Source organism: Grus americana, chromosome 5 (genome assembly GCF_028858705.1).
Source record: "Grus americana isolate bGruAme1 chromosome 5, bGruAme1.mat, whole genome shotgun sequence".
Taxonomy (NCBI): Eukaryota; Metazoa; Chordata; class Aves; order Gruiformes; family Gruidae; genus Grus; species Grus americana.
The window spans coordinates 20,086,509-20,108,002 of NC_072856.1; the positions used below are offsets into that span (position 1 = coordinate 20,086,509).

The 21,494-nt window shown below is 40.7% G+C and overlaps 1 protein-coding gene across 14 annotated transcripts in view; it reads right to left on the bottom strand.

The window, feature by feature from the left end:
• The window catches only part of TSPAN4 (tetraspanin 4), a 474,563-nt gene that overhangs the window by 409,798 nt on the left and 43,271 nt on the right, over positions 1-21,494 (bottom strand). For 3 of the 14 annotated variants that reach the window (XM_054825785.1, XM_054825778.1, XM_054825777.1), the window contains one exon: positions 8,783-8,848. The exons of 10 other annotated variants lie outside the window; for them this stretch is intronic. The gene's annotated coding sequence lies outside the window, so the exon portion shown is untranslated. Of the gene's footprint in view, positions 1-8,782; positions 8,849-21,494 lie in introns of those variants that run through there. One more of the 14 variants, XM_054825779.1, reaches the window with a different exon arrangement.

Here is a 21,494-nt window from a genome sequence, read left to right on the forward strand (position 1 = left end):
TTGTTTTGTCATGTTGTTTAACTTTTACTTTATGTCAAGTTGTCCTTGGAGGAAAATCCAAACTCAGTTAAAATCTGCAGAAACAGCATCTATTTACTACCTCAACTGCCCCAAACTTGGTGGCTCACCAAGACAAGAAAGTAGGTTTAACAAACTTTACATTTAAAATTGTTTTCAAAATAGTATTGTCTATAGTGAAAGAAAGTAAGGAAATGTGACTGATTCTAACAGAATGAGGAGAATATCTCACTATCCTTCTTCAGTCTTTCTTCAGTCCTTCTCTGGCTCAAGCTATATGGCAGTCTCACAACTTCAAGTTATCTGTCGTGGAACCGATATTGCTGTAAAACTTACATGACAAATACTGTCCCTACATCTGCAGAATAGGCTATTGCTCTCACAGGTTATCCTGGCACTGCAGTGAACACTTTTTCGAGGCAATTAAGCCATTGATTTCCTGTGGTTTGAACACTTTCATTTTCCTGTAAAGCCCTAGCCAAACCTGCACTGGTAAATACTTTTTAATTTAAGTGTTATTAAATGGTTAGGGAAAGTTTAAATCTTAACTTGATTTGTTATTATTTCAAATTCATCATTGAAGATGTTTCTTTTCAGAGAATACATTTAATTTCATATATACGATTATACACACACACAAATATAGACATAGCACTACTTAAATGCATTGATTCCAATACTTGCCCAGTGATTGTTAAAACTGTTCCAGGGCTTTCAGAAACATAGAGTGGTTTTAAAATATGACAGGTACTTAGCTCCTGAAATATATTCTCAGGGGACACAGCCAACTCTCTCTCACTGCAAGGCTTTAAGTAGAGATCATAGGTATTTTCTAAAGGAGTTACTCCAATTCCCAAAGAGCTGATACATCTCTTATAGTATCACAATATTGCAAACATTTGTCCCTCTGTCATCCTTAGAAGCACAAGGACTACCCTTCCCATGCTGCGATGGGTATGGACCTGAGACACTATGAGGAAGGCAACACCACCAACAGCAGGATCCCCCCCCACTCTGCAAGCTCTCTCTGGGCAAGAGTAATGCAGCACTGCCTGAGCGAACTTATGGTTTACTAGCTAGGTCCAGGGTCACACCACACTCTTTCAGAGGCCCACCTGATGTTGTGGCATGACATTGAGTCACAGCAACACTTCAAGCTGCCCTGAAATCATCCACAACACTTGACATAAGTGACCTTCCCAAGGAGTCTGCTGCAGAGCTGGGAGATGAACCGAGACACCCCAAGCTCCCAGTGAACACCCAGCTCCAAGGCGAGCAACAGGCAGGTAAATGCCATCCCAAAAGCATGTCCTGAGCAAACACTCAAGCACCTGTGGAGGAGCAAGGTAGACAGGAAAACCAGCCAGTGCAGGCAAAGGAAATTTTGGTGGTAACAACAGCAGTTTACATGTCATTTAATTTCCTACCCCAATCAATCAAGTGAAGCACTTAAGGACACAGCACTAAGTTTTCTAGTGCTGTAATTTCTTCAAAGTACTTGCTCCTCTTCGCCCCCTCCCTCTTTCTTTTAAAGCTTTTCAGCTTTTCCTTTTCTGCTAGTGACTTAAAATGACTGTTATCTTCGGTTTTTTGCTGTGGATACACCAAGACACATGCTTTGCTCCCTGAAAATCTCCAAGGCAGTAAACTACATCACACAATTTTTACCACAATATTTCCAGGGAGAAGACACATCTATCCTATCTTTGCTCTTTGTGGTAATTTCGCAGAGTTAAAACAACACATTCCCAATTTCGAGGCAAGTCTAGATCTTTTTCTCTCCTAAATCAACCATCCAAAACACACAAACCAAGTAAGTTTTCTGTCTCGGGTTGTAGCAACTCTCTCTGCCATGATCCTCCATCTGGCCACAGAGTAACTGGATCTGGCCACAGGCCCCCGTTCTGGCAGAGCAATGAAGCAGCGGCTGTGAGCACGTCAGCCAGCTATTACAAAATAACACTCTCTTGCTGGGCCAGCTACGACAGGCACTTTGTGGTAAATGAAGAGCTGCTGTGCAGTAATTTAAGAGCACTGGTGTTTGGCAATGGTGCGAACACCGGATGTTACCTAGTCAGTGGGTGAAGTAAAGTACAACTCAGATCTATCTGGGCCAGGACAATTCACATTGTCCAAAGAGATCTTCTCTTTGACAAGTGTTGCTCTAAGCAACTTTACGACAGTCTTAACTGCTGGATTTCCCCACAGACTCATAGGCCCATATCCCATTCTGTCTGGGGTGAGCACTCACCCCTCCAGTCAAACCCCTTTTGACACGCACTTACCCCCTCTCTTGTCACAGAGCATCCCCAGGACTTCACAACCTGCTGCCCCACTCTTCTCAAGTCCTGCAAAATTTGGGTGCCTTGGGTAACGCTCTCAAACACATAGTCTGAGTGACAAGATGAGAGGCTCATTACAGGATGACTGCACAGGGTACATTGAAAATTTATTTGTGGTCTATACAGGAGTCAAACTATCACCTTTCAGGCAAGATCAATAACAGGTTCCAACCCACACTTATTTGCAAAGGTTAGCAAGCATCCAAACCAGTACCTAGATACTAGGTATTTATACCAAAGTTACTAAACAAGTATACACATTGCTGGTACCTCAAACACCTTCCTTCTGGAGAAGGATTTAAGAAACTCCTTTAATGGGATCATTAGCACCACTAGGCCTCCAGAAAACCAAATGCATCTCATGAAGAATGAACATTGTTTTCTATGTTTGCTTTAAGTCCTGCTGTATAAATGAAGGTTGGCTTAAAGCACTGCAAATATTTTGGAATATGTTACACTCAGTCAAGAGACCCTAAATGGCTTCAGAATCAACATCTTTACATTATTTAGAGGTTTTTTGAAAGTTTTGTGCCAAGTTAGTTACAGTAATGCCACATCGCACAATATTTGTTAAAGCAACTTGACAGCAGATGCAGTTCTTTACCTGCTAACCAGAATACCTCTTGTTAGACTCACACCAGGCCCACAAGTCAATAACAACTGTAATGTCTTTCTTTACCACTCCCCAGTAGTTTCTGCCATCTGCCTTTGCTCTTCTGTCTCGTCTTCAGCCTGGCACAGCCTAAACTCGCTCTCCAGTTTATACTTCATATGCATATTCACTTTGTACAGCTAGTGCTGCACTCTCTTGCAAACAACGCTTGGCTGATGACCATCCATTACAACTAGCATGCACTACTCTAATGAAGACAAAACGCCTCAATCCAGAACCCAAAAGAAAGAGGGCCCTTTACAGAAATGCCTGCTCATACAGCGTTATAAGCATCACTGATGCACCGGGGTTGTCTGAGTCCCTGAGTTAGCTGGTCCCTGCTAACCAAAATGGTGGTTAGATGGCCAACCAAAGCACATATTTAATTTTCAACTACGAAATGCTGCTGTTGTTATGTACAGTGAGACTATACTTAAGAAACATGCTGTGATTGTATCGAAACTTTGTATCACTTAAAAGTAAACTCCTGCTATGAAGATAACATCCCCTCACTTCTGGTCTGCTTTAACATCAGGCAGTCCATGGGAGAATAGGGCAGAGGGACAATACCTCACAGCTAGATGGGAACAAGAGCTGAACATCAGGCATAGGAAGTCAAGCAAAGTCTGGAAGTGGCACAAAGAAAGTAATTCCTCATTATGAGCAAGCTGTGAAGTATAAGCTGATAAAAGTTGCTCGTGTTCTACAGAGCAGGAGAGAGGTTTAAGAAACAACACCCAAACTTAGAAAAACAAGTTGTTTCTTGTACCTGATCGGTGCTCTCCATGATATGCCAATGCCATAATATTCCCAACACTAAACCAGGTACACAATTTCATCTCCACTCGACACAAATCCAGCCAGCAGTTCCATGCTATCTCCCTTCTATATCTTAATCTCTCAATGTACATGATTCATCAACCATTATCTATTCCCACTTCCATTTCCCTGCAAATATGACTACATTTACATCACAGTTCCTGATACAAGGAAATGGTGATATTTCTTCACCACACAAACATACACATAGCTGTGTCCTTCCTGCACCCCTCTACCTGGAGGTAAATCCAGCCACTAGGTGAGGTGAGGAGGAAGAGTGTGGAAAAAGAGAAGAATGAGACTCGACAACCTGGAAGCCATCCTCCTTCCCAGCAAAGGAAGCACAGATTACCCTGAAGATTCATCTGTGCCAATCCAGTACATTAACAAAAGCTACCAGGGACCTCAAGCTTCCCCTCAGCCCTTCACAGCCCTGCCATGCTGGTTAGGACACAGGTTCTCAGGTGGGGTAAACAGCATGAAACTCCCTCCAGTTCCATAAAGCAAGGCCCTTTTATACTGACTAATGATCTGGCTCAACATACCCAAGGTACTGACGCACTCATTAGTTATCCTAAACAGCAGGATATTAGAGTAAATTATGACAGCTGCTCTGTGTAGCTTTTCAAAACTCTTCTCTATGCCTTTAAATACATCTAGCATTGGAGATATCCTTTACTAGGAAAAAAACCATATATAGATCAATGCCCTGTACAGAGTCTAGCAGTCTATAACAGTGTTAGTTGTCAGCATTTACAAAGCAGTGACACACATAGTGTAAAGGTTTTGCTGACACCAATCCACATGTACTGCTTTCAGTAAACTCAAAAACACGCTCCTTTCCTCATCATCCCCAAACTAAAGCCTGGCATCCTCCCTCTGTCCTCCATGAACCACCCAGTTTTCCTTTCTGCCTTTATAATGTTACATTTCTCTCCCATTTAAAAGACACATGAAAAAAGGCATAGCCTGAATTCATGAGAAAACAAAAAAAGGTTTTCCTACACCTTCTGAAATCTCTCAAATCCTAAATATTTAAAGATATTTTCTTATGCCCCTCTACACTAATATGTCTTTACAGTCCTCAAAGTGCCACTCCACCTCTCTGCGTCTTCCAGTCTCTCCCATGCCCTTGCTGCTGTACTTACCACAAAACAGTTGGCACAAGGAAGCAGACAGGACGTGATAGCTTGGGCCCTTTCACCTCCTGTTCCTTTGTGCAACAGGTATTGTCCCTGCCTCACAGACATCAGAATTTAAACAGGTGAGGCTGTGAGAAAATAAAAGCAATTTACCTCATTTACAGGTTTTCAGGAGTCTAAAAATCTTGCGCATCATCATACAAAGAAGTTTATGGTAGAAGTAAGAACCGAACTCGTACATCTCCATTCATTAGTATGGCTCCAATAAAATCTTTCCTTTCAAGAGCAGCGCATCCAGTCATTTCTTATCATGAGAGGTCAGGAAGAATCTTGGTGGCAGACAGACATTTTTCTCTCATTGTTCTCCACCTGAGAAGTGATCATGCTTTTCTGGACTTCATGACTTGAATGCACAGGTAAACATGACACATATAAACAGTTACAGGTCTATCCACAACAAATGAGGTCTGTTCTGTTCATATTGATGATAACAGTTCTCTGGAGTACTGTAAGAAATTCCCTCACAAAACCACCCCAGTGGAATCCCAGACTCATTTGCCTAAGGGGGGGGGGGTGGGGTGGATGACAAAGGAAGAAGGGGGAACAGTGGCGGGGGAGGCAGCACCTCGGCTCAGGAACTATCTGAGCATCAATTAACAGGTGGTGAGCAATTGCTCTGTGCATCACTTGTTTTGTATATTCTTTTATCATTATTATTATTATGCTCTTCCTTTTCTGTCCTATTAAACTGTCTTTATCTCGACCCGCAAGTTACACTTTTTTTCTGACTCGTCTCCCCATCCCACCGGGGGGAGTGAGGGAGCGACTGCGTGGTGCTTAATTGCTGGCTGAGGTTAAGCCACAACAGGCACATATAAGAAAGAGGACTAGCAAAAATAATTCCTGCAGACCCACTCCTTTTGGAAACGCTCCAGGTCCTGGGGAGGAAAGAAAAAAAAAAAACAACAACAAACAACCACCACCACCACCACAAAAGCACGAAACCACTACACAAAAACCCAACCAACCAGGGAGGGGAGGGTGAGCAAGTGGGAAAAGAATACAGCAAAATAAAATGAGAAAGCCCTGTATTTATCCCCTCATGGAAGCTACCTGAAGGGAGCCCAGGGCTGATACCTTTTTTGAATAGAAGAAAGCAAGAAAAGAAGAGGAGACTGAAGTCCACTGCCATTTTGTTATAACACTGATGGAATGCAGCAGGAGGCTGGTCTCGCCAGCTCAGGACAGCTCTTCCCACCTTGTGCTCTCATAGCACAAAACCAACTTCACAAGTCTAATGCAATGAATGGTTGGTGCCTCCACACCCTAACCCTCACTGTGGCAGCAACAGATACTCTAAAGGCATAAATCCTCTGCTATAAAGCTACAGTTGCAAGGCAGCATGCTACAAGGAAAAGGAAGTGATTCTAATTATAGCTCTGATCCCTTCAGTCCTGCACCTGCAAGAAAGTTAAGTTTAAGGAACTTGCTTCACCAGTCATGCCTTTGCCATGATACACAAAAGCCACCCCACTTTGTATTCTGAACTAGCCAGACAGTACAGTAATTTCTTCATCTCCATACCCACGAGCGTCTCAGCAACTCTAGCTGGCCACAATTACATATATAAACTTCTACAGAGAAGATGACAGGCAGTTTTGAAATGGGAACAAAGTTAGCAAATTATCAAACTTGATGACAACTTCCATAACCTCCCAGTTAGCATCTACTGCATGATGTCTTTCCGGTTTTTTAGAGACTTTGTCAAAGTAACAGTCCACACATACCCTGAGTCACCAACTGAAGACACTTCATATGTCTCAGTTCTACCCTCATGTCAACAACTCCAGTTTAAGAGCCAGAGCAGAGACAGAGAACATCAAAAACAAATTCATTGAGTGCCTCTCATCTCTCACTTGCTAAATGGAACTACACCTACGCTGGTCAGCAGCATCTGTCAGGGAATTAATACAAAAGCAAGCACTGGTTTGACCAATTTATCAAGTAACAAGGATATTTTCTGAACAAACGCTTCCCTCGCGCTATTAGTTGCACCCTTCTAACTGCTGTGCCAGTAAAGGCACACAAAAGAGTCTCTTCTCTTTAATAAGGAGAGTCACAGGAATGAAATAAAAGGGTTGCAGTGGGTGCAAGAAATAGCCCTTTCAGAAAAGCATCAATATGTTTAAAGATACTAGCCTAACAAGAGCAAATAAACTGCAGTACTTCCCTTCAGATAAGAAATGAACAATGTTTAATCAAGGTAGTAATTTTGCACTGATGGAACCAGTCCAACTACTGAGAAAAAACATTTTACTCAAAAAGCTTTCCAGTACATAGGCACCAGGGTTAATATCCCAGAATGAGAATGCCTGATACCAGTATAGTTTGTACTCCTACAGAACAAACAAGAAAGAGTAGTACATTTATACTACTCTAACAGGGATAGTAAATGTTATAATCTAATCAGTATTCACCCTCCCCTTCAACCACAGATGTAATCACCATCACGTATTGTGGGATAGTCCCATTGCCAGGGAAGGGAATGCTAAACAGCATGGATGTGAAGAGTTGGATTCCACAAAAGGAGTGGCCATTGGGGAATAAAAGAAAGCATGCTTTATCCTCTGGTTCCCATTTTCTTTAAGGAGCACACAACTTTTGTGGATCTTGCTACTGGGCACATTTTGTAAGGCAGTAAGTAATGCCATTATGGATTTATATCTCTCTTCTGTTAACGCTTCCTTTGTAAGATCAGCAAATAAAGTTTCCGTAAGGTCAAAATTGGCTTTTCACCCTCTAGAGACCCAACCGGTCTTTTCAAGCAGTTTAATAACCTTTATCTCCTGAAAACATTTCAGTTTTGTGGGTGACTTCTCTGATTCCCCTTGCATTATAAATACACCTACAAGCCCTGCAGACAGCATCAGGCACACATTACGCAGCATACCCACTAAGTGACATTCTTCTGTTGAATACACACAGATTACAGGAGCACATGCCAAGGACAGGATAACATATATTGTCTAACGCCTATAAGGAGTTAGATAAGGAGACTTCGGACCAGCTCACAAGGAGGCCAAGGCTGATTCTGTGACAATATCCACACAGCTTCAGTTTTGCTCCCCCTTTAGGTGCATCACAGCTCATTTTCCAAGTCTGTAACACTGTTTGTCAGCACCTTCTTCCACACAGAGCTAGCCCTGCTTAGGAGTACCAGAGCAGTTCTCAGCTGAACAAAACTTTCACCTCAGGAGAAGCAAAGTATTGGAAGTCTAGAAATTAAAGACATTCTCTGGATAACAGGACATCTCTGTTCTGTATGTGGTGTGCAACATTCTCCAATGAAACTAGCTTCTAACACCAGTCTTCAATACTTCAGTTATTTCATATGGCAGTGAAGAAAGCAGGTATAACAGTGTGAAAACATGAAATGATAGTGTGCATGTTCATGTGTATACTTGTACACACACATTATTATAGTCTCTTCTTTATTACAGGTACTACATAGAGGTAGAGTTTGAGCCAATGTGAATATATCAAGGTTCAGCCTCAGAGCAGACCACTCACTCTGATTACTTACACTGCCTCCAACGCTGGTTTGCAACACTAGTTTGCTGCTACAAACTCAATCATCAAAACCACCAGTCAGAACTACATACTCCAACAAGCTCAGCTGTACTTGGGTACAGCTAAGAGCATACAGAGACAGTCAGGAGAGTCTGTGTCTGAGGCAAATCCATGGTCACTTTAATCAATGTGTAGGATGCTGCTGAAAGGCAATCTGGTTCTCACGCCCCTCCGCCTACCTGCTCTTTACCTGTCTCCCCTATCATGCTGACGCTAGCATTCAGAATCAGTTGTGAAGTCAGTAACTGCAAAAAAAAAAAAAAAAAATCTGGCATAAGGAAAACAGTGAGAAAAACACAGCCACAGGCAAGAGGAAGTCAGGACCATCCGTTCTGCAGTACTCTAGATGTACATCGCAAAAGCATTTTAAGTTCATTACATAAAGCAATCCCTGGAGCTACAGTCCAAGCGTATTTTCAAGTCTCAAATTATGAGTCCTTGACAGAGCATATATGAAACTTCAAATAAGGCTCTTATGCCTAGGTTAAAACACCTACACCTTATATAATAAAGTAAAAAAATCACAATCCCTAATATATAAAGGTTACAACCCAAGCATGCAAACATAAGATTATACAAGTATTCAGTGAAGACAACAAACTTACTATCTGAACTATAAGTCAAAGCATTACTTCAGATTCAAAGTTGGTGCTAGACTGTGTTTTGGTTTTGTCATTGCCACTACAGATTTCAAAAGAGGTCACGTGCGCACTCAAACTCTGTCTTCAGGAATTCATCAAACATTTTTTAACAGATTAACAAAAATTTGAGAAGTGGATCAAGCTTTTCACCTGCCAGCTCTACCAGCATCCCTTTTCAACACCAACAATAACTATCAGACACAGTAGCAGCGGTACAATAATGGTGTAATCATATTAAATTCCTGACACTTATGATAACAACATGACCTTGATGGACTCATTTAGCATTAATAGTGCCATTGGTCATTCATTCAGCTAAAAAATTTCCCTTTTCAACTCAATATTAAACATACCAATTGATAATTACAATCTTGAAATATTACTGAGTTTTCCTATACTAAATCTTATGACTGAACTCTAAGACAATGGAACTTCCTGGCAGGTAAAAAGGGAACAGCATGAAAATTTTGTTCCACCTAAGTCTTAAACACCATGCAAAATAAGACCAAAAAAAAAAAAAAGCTGAAGTGAAATGGGAGAAAAATGTGTCTTCAATTAATCCAGAAAATAAGGAAGCCCTTAGGAGACTCTGAATAAGATACACAACCTGGATTCAACTCTTGTGGTCTTCACTTCCATTAATAATTGAATTATCATATGTGGTGCAGAGACCACTGTGTTCTCTGCTTAAACCATACACTGTCTTAGGGAATGGACTGGCCCTTCTACATGTGACAGTTCAGACCCGCTAAGCACTCTTGCAATTCAAATGACAAGAACTTAGAAGCAGTTAGAAAAATGAATTAATGACAAGTCTAACTCACAGTTTATGAGCTGTACACGGCTAATGGAGCATGTTGCTGTGGCTCACAAGTTCTCCCAGAAGGGGTAATTTATAAATTAAATCCGAAATGTTAATAACTACAGTACAATCACAGCCTATGCAGTGCCCAAACAGTCCTGGCAGGAGCCTGCTCCTCCAGGTTGGCTACTCCAGCTCATTCCTGAATCTCATATCTTAGGTTGAAAATTATAAGTGACTTACTCTTAAAGGAAGGTAACATACTGTTAAACTTAACGTATCAAATCTATTCCACGCCAAGAGAAACTGCCTACTACAAGAGCAGCTGATGGCATGCAGCATCTAGCAGGTAAATCTGAACCTTTCTGCACACTCTGTGCTAGCTGTATCTGACTGAGGCAGTCTTTCTTCAGCTCTGCCTACCACTAGTTCCATAACACAGGAACATTTCTGAGAAGAGGGGTGAAAAGGTTAGGTTTTGACACACCAGATCAAAGACTCTGATAATTGAAAGCAGCAAATTGAATTCATTTGGTACAATTTTATGCAGCTGGTGAATTAAATTTTCTTTCAAACACAATCTGGATAGTAAGTCTTAAAAATAAATTCTGCTGCTTTGTGTGCTGGTACATGAGGAAGGACCTGTTCTTTTTCCAAAGCCTCTCTCAATCATCCTTTTTATTGCTATGGCCAAAAGGCAGGTTTAGAATCTCCCGTTAACAGATGTAGAAAAAAAAAAAGATAAGTAATTTTTACTAAGCTGACATCAGTTACACAAAGGAGTAAACAAGATCCTTCTGATGGCGATTTTTCTGTAACCATGTCCAACATCTCAAAGAGCTCTGAATTACAGAAACTCCCAAACCACATCACTGGCATGTTAAGGGCAAGATTTTGTGATCCAAGCAAACAATTTTTTAAGAGACCTACAGAACTGGAGCAGTACAAGATACTTTTGCAGATTACATCCTGCTACAGCCATTGTGTGTGAAGAGGTCTAAGTATATTACATGGACCTTTTACTCAGTATGGCTTTGATTTTCCCCTACACACCTTAATAGAGCCTGAAAGATACAAATCAACTTCACCCAGGCTTATTTGGGTGTTGAGTATTTCAAGTTCTAGGTATCTCAAAACTTTAAATACAGCAAAATGAGTTGAGTGCTGTCATCTCACTTAACTTTGCTGACTGTAGAAAAATATCCTAGAAACCCATTTCCTCCCTCAGCTAATTCATCTTCCCTGCCTGGCCATACAACAGCAGAACAGTATGCCAGTGACAGGCACTGATGCACTGGCTTTTAACGTTGATTTCATATATCTTGTTGGAGTGAGGCCATGACAGAGGCATTTATTATTCCTTCTCCTCCAAGCTTGTACCTAAACACAAAGAAAGATGATCTTCACTGTAAGACTAGTAAAAAGCAGTTAGTTTATTTCCTTAAAGCAACATGAAGTATCTTTACTTAATTCTTATTTTTAGAATGCAAACCTAGTTTTAAATTTAAGATTATTTTTTAAAAGGAATTATGTTACAGCCTAATTCTTCCATGTTCTACTTAGGACATTCAAACAGCCTTTCAAGTATTTCATAAAACAATGCCCACCCCACATTTCAGTGTTACAGGGCTCTTTTTAAAGTTGCACACATAATACAGCTTTGAGTTTTGAGGTTAACTCAAGCTTTATAAATATAGCACAGTGTCAAGTACTGCTTTCAGTAAGTACCAAAGACTGAATGCTCCTATTTGCATTTTCTCCAAATGTCAATACTTCACTTGAAAAATAGAGTTGAAAAAAAAATCAGGACAGTTTGTTTCTCTTTCCTACTCTACAAACAAGGTGGAAAAGTCAGAAATCTGCTTGCTCTAGAAGCCTAAATATCATAGGACCTGTCTTTTCTTTAAATTAGTGCCTAGCTGTATCTTTCAGTGTCAAAATATTTTTGTGAGTCAAGCTCTCAGTGACCAGAAACCACTACCTAGTAATGGCTCTGTTTAAAAATTTAGTTAATGTTATATGCAGGACACAATGACAAATCAATCTTCCTCCCAGCCCCTTTTTCTTAACTTGCCTTCAAAATATGAAATGCAGGGGGCTGGAGAAAATAAGTTAAACAAACTAAAATTAAAGTACTATATGGGTGTCATTTCAGTCTCTATTCAAATGTATTCAAATTACCAGTAATCAATTCAGCAACTGATGATAAAGCTAACTGGAAAAAAAGCATACAACATAAGATTTAAAGGGGTTGTTGAAGTTTTCTGTTTGCCTACATAGATCACAGTCACTATCAAGGATTTGTGTGTCTGGCTTGAATCATTATTCTCAGCTTCACACTACAGTCATATGTTTCACATTAAAAAAAAAAAGGACAACCAAAGATCCTTCAAGGATTGGGCACAATTATCTTTTTAAAATCACACACTCATCCCATGGTTGCATAACTACGTACAAATGGACCTCTGCTTCCCCATGATTTCCCTGCTGCTGCTAACATCTGACAGCATTCCCAAGCTGGACACCAAAAAAAGAGGAAAGAAATGCAACATCTCAAAATAACGGGGAGCAAGTGTCACCTACAAGTCTCCAAGACTGGCAATACAGAGGACCATGATAGGTGAACTGGTTCCCATCCTGCAAGCAGTTTGGCTTTGTCAGACACTAGTGGTTTGGCAATCTCTGTTACCACAGACCTCCACTGGATCAGGATTGTTGTTGACCTATTCAGAAATACCTAATGAGCACCACATGTTCCCCAAGTGTTCTGGGATGTAACCTACCACAAAAGAAAAACAAGAGAGCTACACAGACTGCTTAATAAATGGCAATACAAGCATTTTGGCTTTCATGTATGTCTTGCAGTAAAATATGCAGTGACCATGCTCTCTGCCAGCTTTGGAGAGCCTCTGCCATGAATGTGACTGATAGTATTGCCAACAGTAAATCTATTACCCCAGCTGGGATGGCACACTCCCATCTTTACAGCTGGAGTCCTGATCATAGCTGGATTAAGATATACAAATCTCTGGTGTTGCAGGCCACATGCAGAATTTCTGAGCACACTATGAACATATTATGCAGCCACATCTAAAGACTTACCAACATGAAGGAACATTATCAGAGGGTCGCATTTTCAAAAGGTATTTAGAGACTAAAAAAAAGGACACCGATTTAAGAGTTTTCAAATCAGGCCTAAAAAATTTACATTCAAAGACAGCAAGCATCCTACACCTTAGTTGACAGAGTAAGTTAGCAGCAGAGCTCAAAGTCTCCTCAGCCCTGCAAACCACCATTCTCACTACTACAGCTGCAGTTATGCAAAAGATATACACAGCCATATGTATTTACAGCATTACAAAATAAACCAACATAAAAATCAATGCTAGGTTATATAGTGGGAAATATCATCCAGATGGCAAGCAGATCTCAAGTTATTGCTCCAGGCAGCCAAGAAAGAGACCCTGGATGGAGGGATGCTGCACTGGCAGGCAGATGAACTAGAATAGCAGCTCTCAATCAGCAAGAGCAGCCTCTTCAGCAAGGTGCTGATGTAGTAAAGATGAGGTACAAGAGACAGCCTGCAGTATCCCAGAGTCATAGTCCTGGCACCAGGATCTGAAGTCAAGGCATCTCTACAGATTATTTCAAAGTAGAATGAAGTGGATTCCACCAAGAAGGGGGGTGGGGGTGGAAATCACCCTTTTTTACCAGAAAAGCTACAGGAAACATGGGAACCATTGAACCATTGGGCAGAAGGATCTGAGCAGCTCTCCTCTATGCAAGAGTGAGGTCCCAGAGAAAGTAGTATCTTTGCACATGTAGCAGAGCAATCTGCTTATCTATGTCTGAGAAACAACAACAGCTCCAAGCAACCTGACATTATACAGAAATCAGCCTAGACTTTACTGAAATACCAAGTCACCCTTAGGATACAAATATCCACTCAAAATCAACAGATCTGACTGAGCTGGCTCAGCATTCCCATAGCCTCTTTCCCTCCCTCCACTGACCTACATTTACTGCCCCTTGCAATCAGACATTCCAGCCTGGTTCCTCACCAAACTGTAGAATAGTCACTTGCCTTCACAGTTAAGGGTAACACAGCTCCCAAGACCTAGCTTAGACAGCACAAGTCTAAGTGGCACAGAGTCCTTTCAGTGCCAGGATTTAATCCCACCTTGCACAACAATTTAGGAACAAGTGCAGTGGTTACACCACAGGCCCCTTCCAGGGCCTAATGCAAAGCTCAGCAGAGGCAGGAGTCAACGAAAAGTTTCAGCTGGTTCAGGCACTTTCATCTTTTTTTTCAAAGCTGTCAAAATAAACTGTCACTGACTCTCAAAAAGTCCCAGTGTTGGATACTAGAGATAAGAACCATTATGCAATAATGGAAGTGGAGAGATGAATACACTGCATTATCTTGGAGAAAGAGATGAAGAACTTCAGAAGTAAAATAGGCTACACCATCACTAAATTCATCTTCCAAAGGTCCCTCCTTTTATCGTCTAGTGCATACTCTAGACAAGGAATGTATCGCTTTTTACTGCTAGCTGGCTGAGGGTAATTTCATTTTCTATAAGGAGCACCCATAAGACATGATGGAGCAAATGTCAAGAACAAAATAAGTAGTGTATGGTACAAATTTCAGAAACAATTATTTCCCAGCAAACATTTCATCATTTGCAAGGTTTTATTGCATTGGGTTAATAGTAATTTTTTATTATGTAAATAGAGCCCTGCAAAATGCAAAAAGAAAAAATAATCACTGGGGAAAAGTAACAACCTAACTGGTTCTCAAAACAAAACTTAATTGGCAAATTAGGTTTCTCAAGGAGATTTATCCACACACTGCTTCCATTTGACACTGAAGTTCTTCGGATTTTTACTTAAAAATAAAAATTCACACTGCAGACTACAAGTAGAGATTCTTTGCCCTATTTACTAAATTAGTAAGTTTGCTAACATTTCCTCCATGATCCCAGATGACATCATCCTCATATTCATTTACCAAAGGACAAAAAAAAATAATTTGGCAATAAGAATCACCAGAGACATCTTCTAACATGAGATGCAGCTTCCTTAAAGCAACAGACCGGTTCCCAGCTATCACACCAAACTTCATTACACTCACTGCTTGGCATGCAGTATTTCTTGCATATTTATTCTGGCAATCTCTTCCAAAGCTTACTGGAGCTAACAGGTTTCAAAATTCAGTTCTAAAATGGAGTCAGATCCTAAAATGAGCAGCCCAAACACAGGTTATTCAAACTGAACACATTGTGGGAAAGAAAACCATCAACTTTTTGTTCTGCCTGAAACTTAAGAGCTCTTTCCCTCTACCACTGAGCTATCATCACAACAGGACTGATTTCAGCTCTGAACCATGGAGGAACATTTCCGAGTAATCTCAGTGTGCATGCTGGATTTCAAGGATAAATTAGTGCACTTTTTTGCACTAGCTCTGCCATCCATCGCCACTGTAAGTTGTTCAGTTAACAGGCAAGAAACAGAGATTCAAACACTAAGGTGAATCCCTCCCCCTAAAATACACATCTGTTTACAATCATGCTTCTATTGGCAGGAGAAAGTGAGGGTGTAATTGAGTGCAAGCTGTATGATGCTATAAATCAGTGTATATTTTAATATGCAAGTAACCTCTCTTTTATATAAGCTTGGTTTGAAGAAGGGATTTTCTGAAAGAATGAGAGCAGAATCCCTCTTTGCAACAGGACAGATGCCAATTACAAAATCCACAAGCCCACTGTGTCCAAAACAATTATTCCGAAAACATCATACACCTGCACTATTGAGAGTCACATTTAAAACTGAGATCCATTTGCATTTACACAGTTACAGTCAGCAGGCAAGTCTCCCAGCTGCAATAAATATACATATAGAAATATGGACAGAAGGTAAAGACTCTAGACCTTGTTCAAGTCCTGAATGCTGAACAACAGGCCCTAAGGATCTGCAAATTTATTGAGGAGATTAAAGGCACACAGACACCTAAAGGGATTTTCAAAAGCACCTAAGCAAGTTAAAACCCTTTGAAAATTTTACTAAGCATCTGTTCACATCTTTAGAAACTTAAATACATTTGAAATCCAACCCCAAGAGCATATTAAAGGCAAATTCAATCTGGGGAACTTAACAATAATACTAGACCTCATATTCTCCAAAAATTGTGTTTATTCACATTTGGTTTAGCTGAAGAAAGCTTTTTAGATGTTTCTCTTCTAGACTGCCTGGCATAAGAAAACAGGAGAAATTGTGCATGTGAATGAGTGATGAATCTAAGAACAAGACAAGACAGGTCAGTCTAGGGGACAGCATGCTTAGCAGAGGTTCAGAAGAAATGCAGTCATGCAACGTGACCTGAACAGTCATTTCCCCACTCTGAGCTGCAATCTTCCCAACATTTTTCAGCCTAGTGAGTTTACATGTTTTTTGGATCAGAGAATCTCTCTTACCTGTACAGGAGCTAGTCCATAGCCATCATGACCTCTATCAATGCCTCTAAGCACTGCTATAACTCAGATACATAAAGCCTGATTTCTAGACTATGACCCTCAAACCTCCCCAGCTCTAGACCCATTTTCTGATGGGAATCTGGTTAACCATGTGACATTCAGAACAACCTGAGTCTATCACTGGCTACAATTTCTCCATATATGTCTGTATATAACACCACTGTTCAAAATGAAGGGTCCTTAAATACCTAAAACATGTTTAAACACATTTTAATGTGTCTGTTTTATACACATGTATACACTGGTTCTTTTAATATATATAGACACAAAAGAATGCAAGCAGCAGGCTCTTGGATACATAACTGGCATTTTATAAAGGCCACCTTTTCATGCAGAAAGACTGCTGAAGGTTAATTAAATTAAATTCTACATTTATCCAAACTCTCCGAAGCAAGGACTTTAATAACATCCTTAAGTAACAGCCAGCATTTTTAAAAGAACTTTGAGGATGTAATGATGACGTGGTTCAGCCCCAGCTGGCAGCTGAGCATCAGCCGGCCGCTCGCTCACCCCTCCCCCGGCGGGATGGGGAGGAGACCGGAAAAAGAAGGCAAAGCCTGTGGGTTGGGATAAGGACAGTTTAGCTGGACAACAAGGGAGAGGGAAACAATCAACAACAGTACTGATAACAGATATTCACAATGGGTGATAACAGAAAGCAATTTACCGACCAGACACTCAGCCCCTCCCGGAGCCACACTGCACCCACCCCTCCCCAACCAGCCCCCTTTTATGGTGAGCATGATGTCACATGGTATGGAATAGCCCCCGGCCAGCTTGGCTCACCTGTCCTGGCTCCTTGTGAAATTAACTCTGTCCTTGCCAGAACCAGGACAAATGATCAGATAAGTCTTGAAGCAAGATGGAGAAAATCAACTGCATTGTACATGTTTTATTTCTCAATTCTCAGAGAGGTTTGTTGTGGCTTTTTTGCTTTGGTTTTTTGTTTTTTTTTTCTTTTTTGTTTTTTTAATAAAAAAAATTTGGGGAGTAGTTTACTGCTACTGATCTACCACCGTGACCATTCCAAAACTTGTAACAACCACCTTTCACAACTTAGCCTATGCAGGCCTTTGGATAGCAATGACAGCCTTTCAGTCAGGACCTTTGTGCTGATGCGTGTTAGCACAAAACTCAGTAGAAGAAATCCTGTAGTAATAAAACAGCCAAAATCTTGTCAAAGGCCAAAGTAATTTCAACCATTAAACTTCTGGGTGCTTGCTGCAAGCATGCAACAAAATACAAAAAGGGTGAAGCTTATCACTCTCTTGAATTCAAGACAATGCATAACACATGCATCCCAACTGCATTAGGATACCTACCCTGTACATGCCTATCTAGGCCCCAGGGTTGTCACACACTCTGGACAGGGTGCTCTTATTCCTGTGAACTCACATGAAGAGAAGAAAGAATGGTTGGGAAAGAAACCCTGTGGTGGCATCTGCTTCTACCAGGCAGGCAGAGCAGGAGGATCAGCTCACAGTAGCAAGGACGAATGGGTACACAGTTCCCAGCTGAGAAGGTTAGAAGATACTGCCACTTCCCCCATGTCCTATAAATCACCTGCTACAAGTTAACACTAGACGGCTATAATTTTTAGTCAAGATTTGTTACACAGCACTAATTCTGATGCATTTGTTATCACCAGATCTGCAAAATGACGCAAGGAGACAGTGCCCCACGGTGACATCAGCACAAGAAGAGAATCTACAAATGTGGCTTTTCAACCTTGCAATTTAAACACATTCACAGAAACAGAATGAAAGGAAGGTAACATCCCTGTGCAAAAGACAACTAGGACAGCAGAGAATTCATCATTCTTCAGGAAATAATGTTTTAAAGTTCCTTGCTCTGGACAAACCTGACAGATAATCTACAAATAAGAGAGCGAGCAATAAGCAGCCACCTGCTTCAGACTACCCTCTCCAACCCCACAATGCCTGGTCAACCTGTAGAAAAGCAATGGCCGAGATGGCTAGTGAGCCAGGAGAACAACATTCTCCTCTTCTTATTTTCTTATGAATAGCATACAACAGGGTCTGGTTTCATAACAAACTTCAGAGGAGTCAGGGGGAACAGCCGCAGCCTTTTTTCACCTAGAGAAGCCCTGGTAACAAATTGTGTTCTCAGATACCCAGCTGTTCCCATCTAATAAACACACACAAAAAGCCCATCAGGGTCTATGCTCTGTACATAGGGCTCAGAGCATTTAAATTATTGTTACAGCAGCACTGTTAAAAATAGACTACTTATAAATAACAATTCCCTACCACAGATTTCATTAGCAGCAGACCTACTAGTAGAATCTGATATCTACTGCCCAGACCAATTAAAGCAATTAAAAATTCTGTTTCTGCAAAGAGGAGCTACATAATCTTTAGGAGGCATATCACCCTCTGTGCATAGATCCAGTGTAGGCTAGATCTTATTATGAATTATTGGGGGGTTACTGATTTCATTGGGAATCTGCCAATTTACACCAAAATGACAGCAGGGGAAGTCTCTCATTTCCCGTGTTGCTGCAAACACTTCCGTCCTCCCACTAGCTCTATGCATTTAATTAGATCCCTCAGCATGGTGAGGGAATTCACTGCAATTCATTGAGCTATACGTAGCCAAGACATCAACATCTGCTCCTGTTCTCAACAGGAGACAACAGTCACTTCCAAAATTTGTTCCTAGGACCTACCCTTCCTCAAATGCTGCAATGCTCTTTTCAATCTGGTGTGATCTATCAGAAAGTTTTTTGGCATATGACAGATTTCTTGCAAACAGGGGAGGGGGATCAGAAATAATCTGTGTATCTCCCAACATACCACATATATATCTTCACAACTACCTTGTGATTTGCAAGGAGCGGAAGATGATTTATCATGCTAGTTGGTCAGACAGGGTAGAGAGAGTAACAGGACACAGAGAGGCAGTTTCTGTGCTCTGCCCCATTCAAAGTCTTCAGCTTTGGGTCAGAACAGCTGACCAAACTATATAACTTCATTATCAGGCATTAACTCATGAAAGTATAAACATTTCCGCAGTTTACAAATGGTGAAAATACAGTCTCCTTAACTACAGGCTTGATTAGTTTATTAGAGGGGTTGCATTTCATATAAATTTGGAAAGGTTTGTTTTTACATAATAAAAACAAGAGTATTGGTGAAGAAAGAAAATACTAGGGGAGGATTTCTATAATACACGCGTATCAGTTGATACCTGTGAATACTGAAATATTAAGATCAATTCAAGCAATTAGAGCCATTGCTCAATAGATGTAACCAAACAAAAGGGAAACCATTGTAACTTAGAAAATAATTAGTTGTAAGATAAGAAGCTCTGGAACAACCTCATTTTAAACAGCTCGGCCTTGGAAGAACAGATGCGCAAAGATAAGAAAGTTACAAGGTGATCACAAAACCAGCCTTGAGGGATAAGGTATACGTGATACCAGGACTGAGTCTGAAGACCCCCGACCACCACCCGGAGGTGCCAACAAACATGCGCAAAAGACATTAGCATATGCCAACGAGTTCCCGGAAAATCCATGAATGTGATAAGCGCTAGTCGGAAATGTAATGAATATGTGTATTAACATAGTATAAATACTTGCTAGTTTTGTCTTTTGGGTGTGCACGTTAGGTGAAGTTATCCCCCATGCACCCAGCACTGCAATAAAGAACGCCTGCTTTCTAAAACTTCAAAATAAGTCTTAGAGAGTGAATTATTTTGCCGCTTTCCAGTAACACAATAATAAAATACAATACATACATTCATAAATTTACATTTGTATTACCTTTCACATCCCTGTGCACATTTGTTAGTCTCTACTTGTCCGGAAAAGTTAACTTCGGACTTTTCTCTCCTGAAGAAAGAAAATTATCTCAGAGGATTCTTGCCAGAGCTAAGGATGAGAATCCTTGTTATTCCTACTAATTCCCCTTGTGCTTTTCTTCTTGGAAGCTCCCTCTAGGGAAGTACAGAGACAGCATAATCTCTCAAGTATTAGGCAAACAATGTCTCCACCAAAATAAGGTGGTGAAAAAACACCCAAAACTATCGATGCCTTTAGGTTAAATTTGCCAGGCTTTGTTGGCATAAAAAAACCCAAAGCTCTGGGCAACAGAGCCTCCCTCTGTGTCCCTGTTGCACCTCATAGTTCAATTCTCAAGCATCTCAAAGACTAGCTCAAGCTGATGCTTTTCCCACAGCCAGGACAGTCATAACACCTAGGTCAAATCCTTCCCATACCAACACAAAGCAGGAATTTGAACCAGTATCCCACAATTTAGGAGAGTATATTAACAACCGGGCAGTTTGGAGCAAGCCTCACAATTGCTCCCAGAGAATAAACAACTACGTACTTGGTGGCCAGAGGAAACAGGAGAGAAAAAAAACCACGAGCACACGGCCAGCCATCACGATGTTCATTTGCAAGGTAAGAATCAACATTGCAATTTTTGCCATAGATTACCACTCTAATGTGGAGGCAGATGTCATTTATGCAGTTCTAGTCATGATTAGAATATAAATAGAATACATATAATTCTATAATATTATGTATATATTCAATTAGAATATAAATTGAATTTGCAGTGCCAGATCCTCACATAAGAGGAAAAAAAAAAGCACACTCATTTAAGCCAACAGGGCAATATAAACACTTAACACAAAATTTGTAGTTATCTGCTTGGCTAAACCAAGAGCATCTCTGTCTTCTCTGAAGCTCTGGGTGTTTACACCACTTACGCAGCTGACCCCTCATTTTCTTCTTGGGTCAAAAGAATCTCTTAAATAAGTCAGCTGGAATAAAGACACATTACTCTTAGACACAGAAAACAATATAGTCTCTGATGTTTACTATTTATCTACATGACCTAAGATGTTTTAAGATACACTCCCATATTTCTGCTCCTTATTGGTA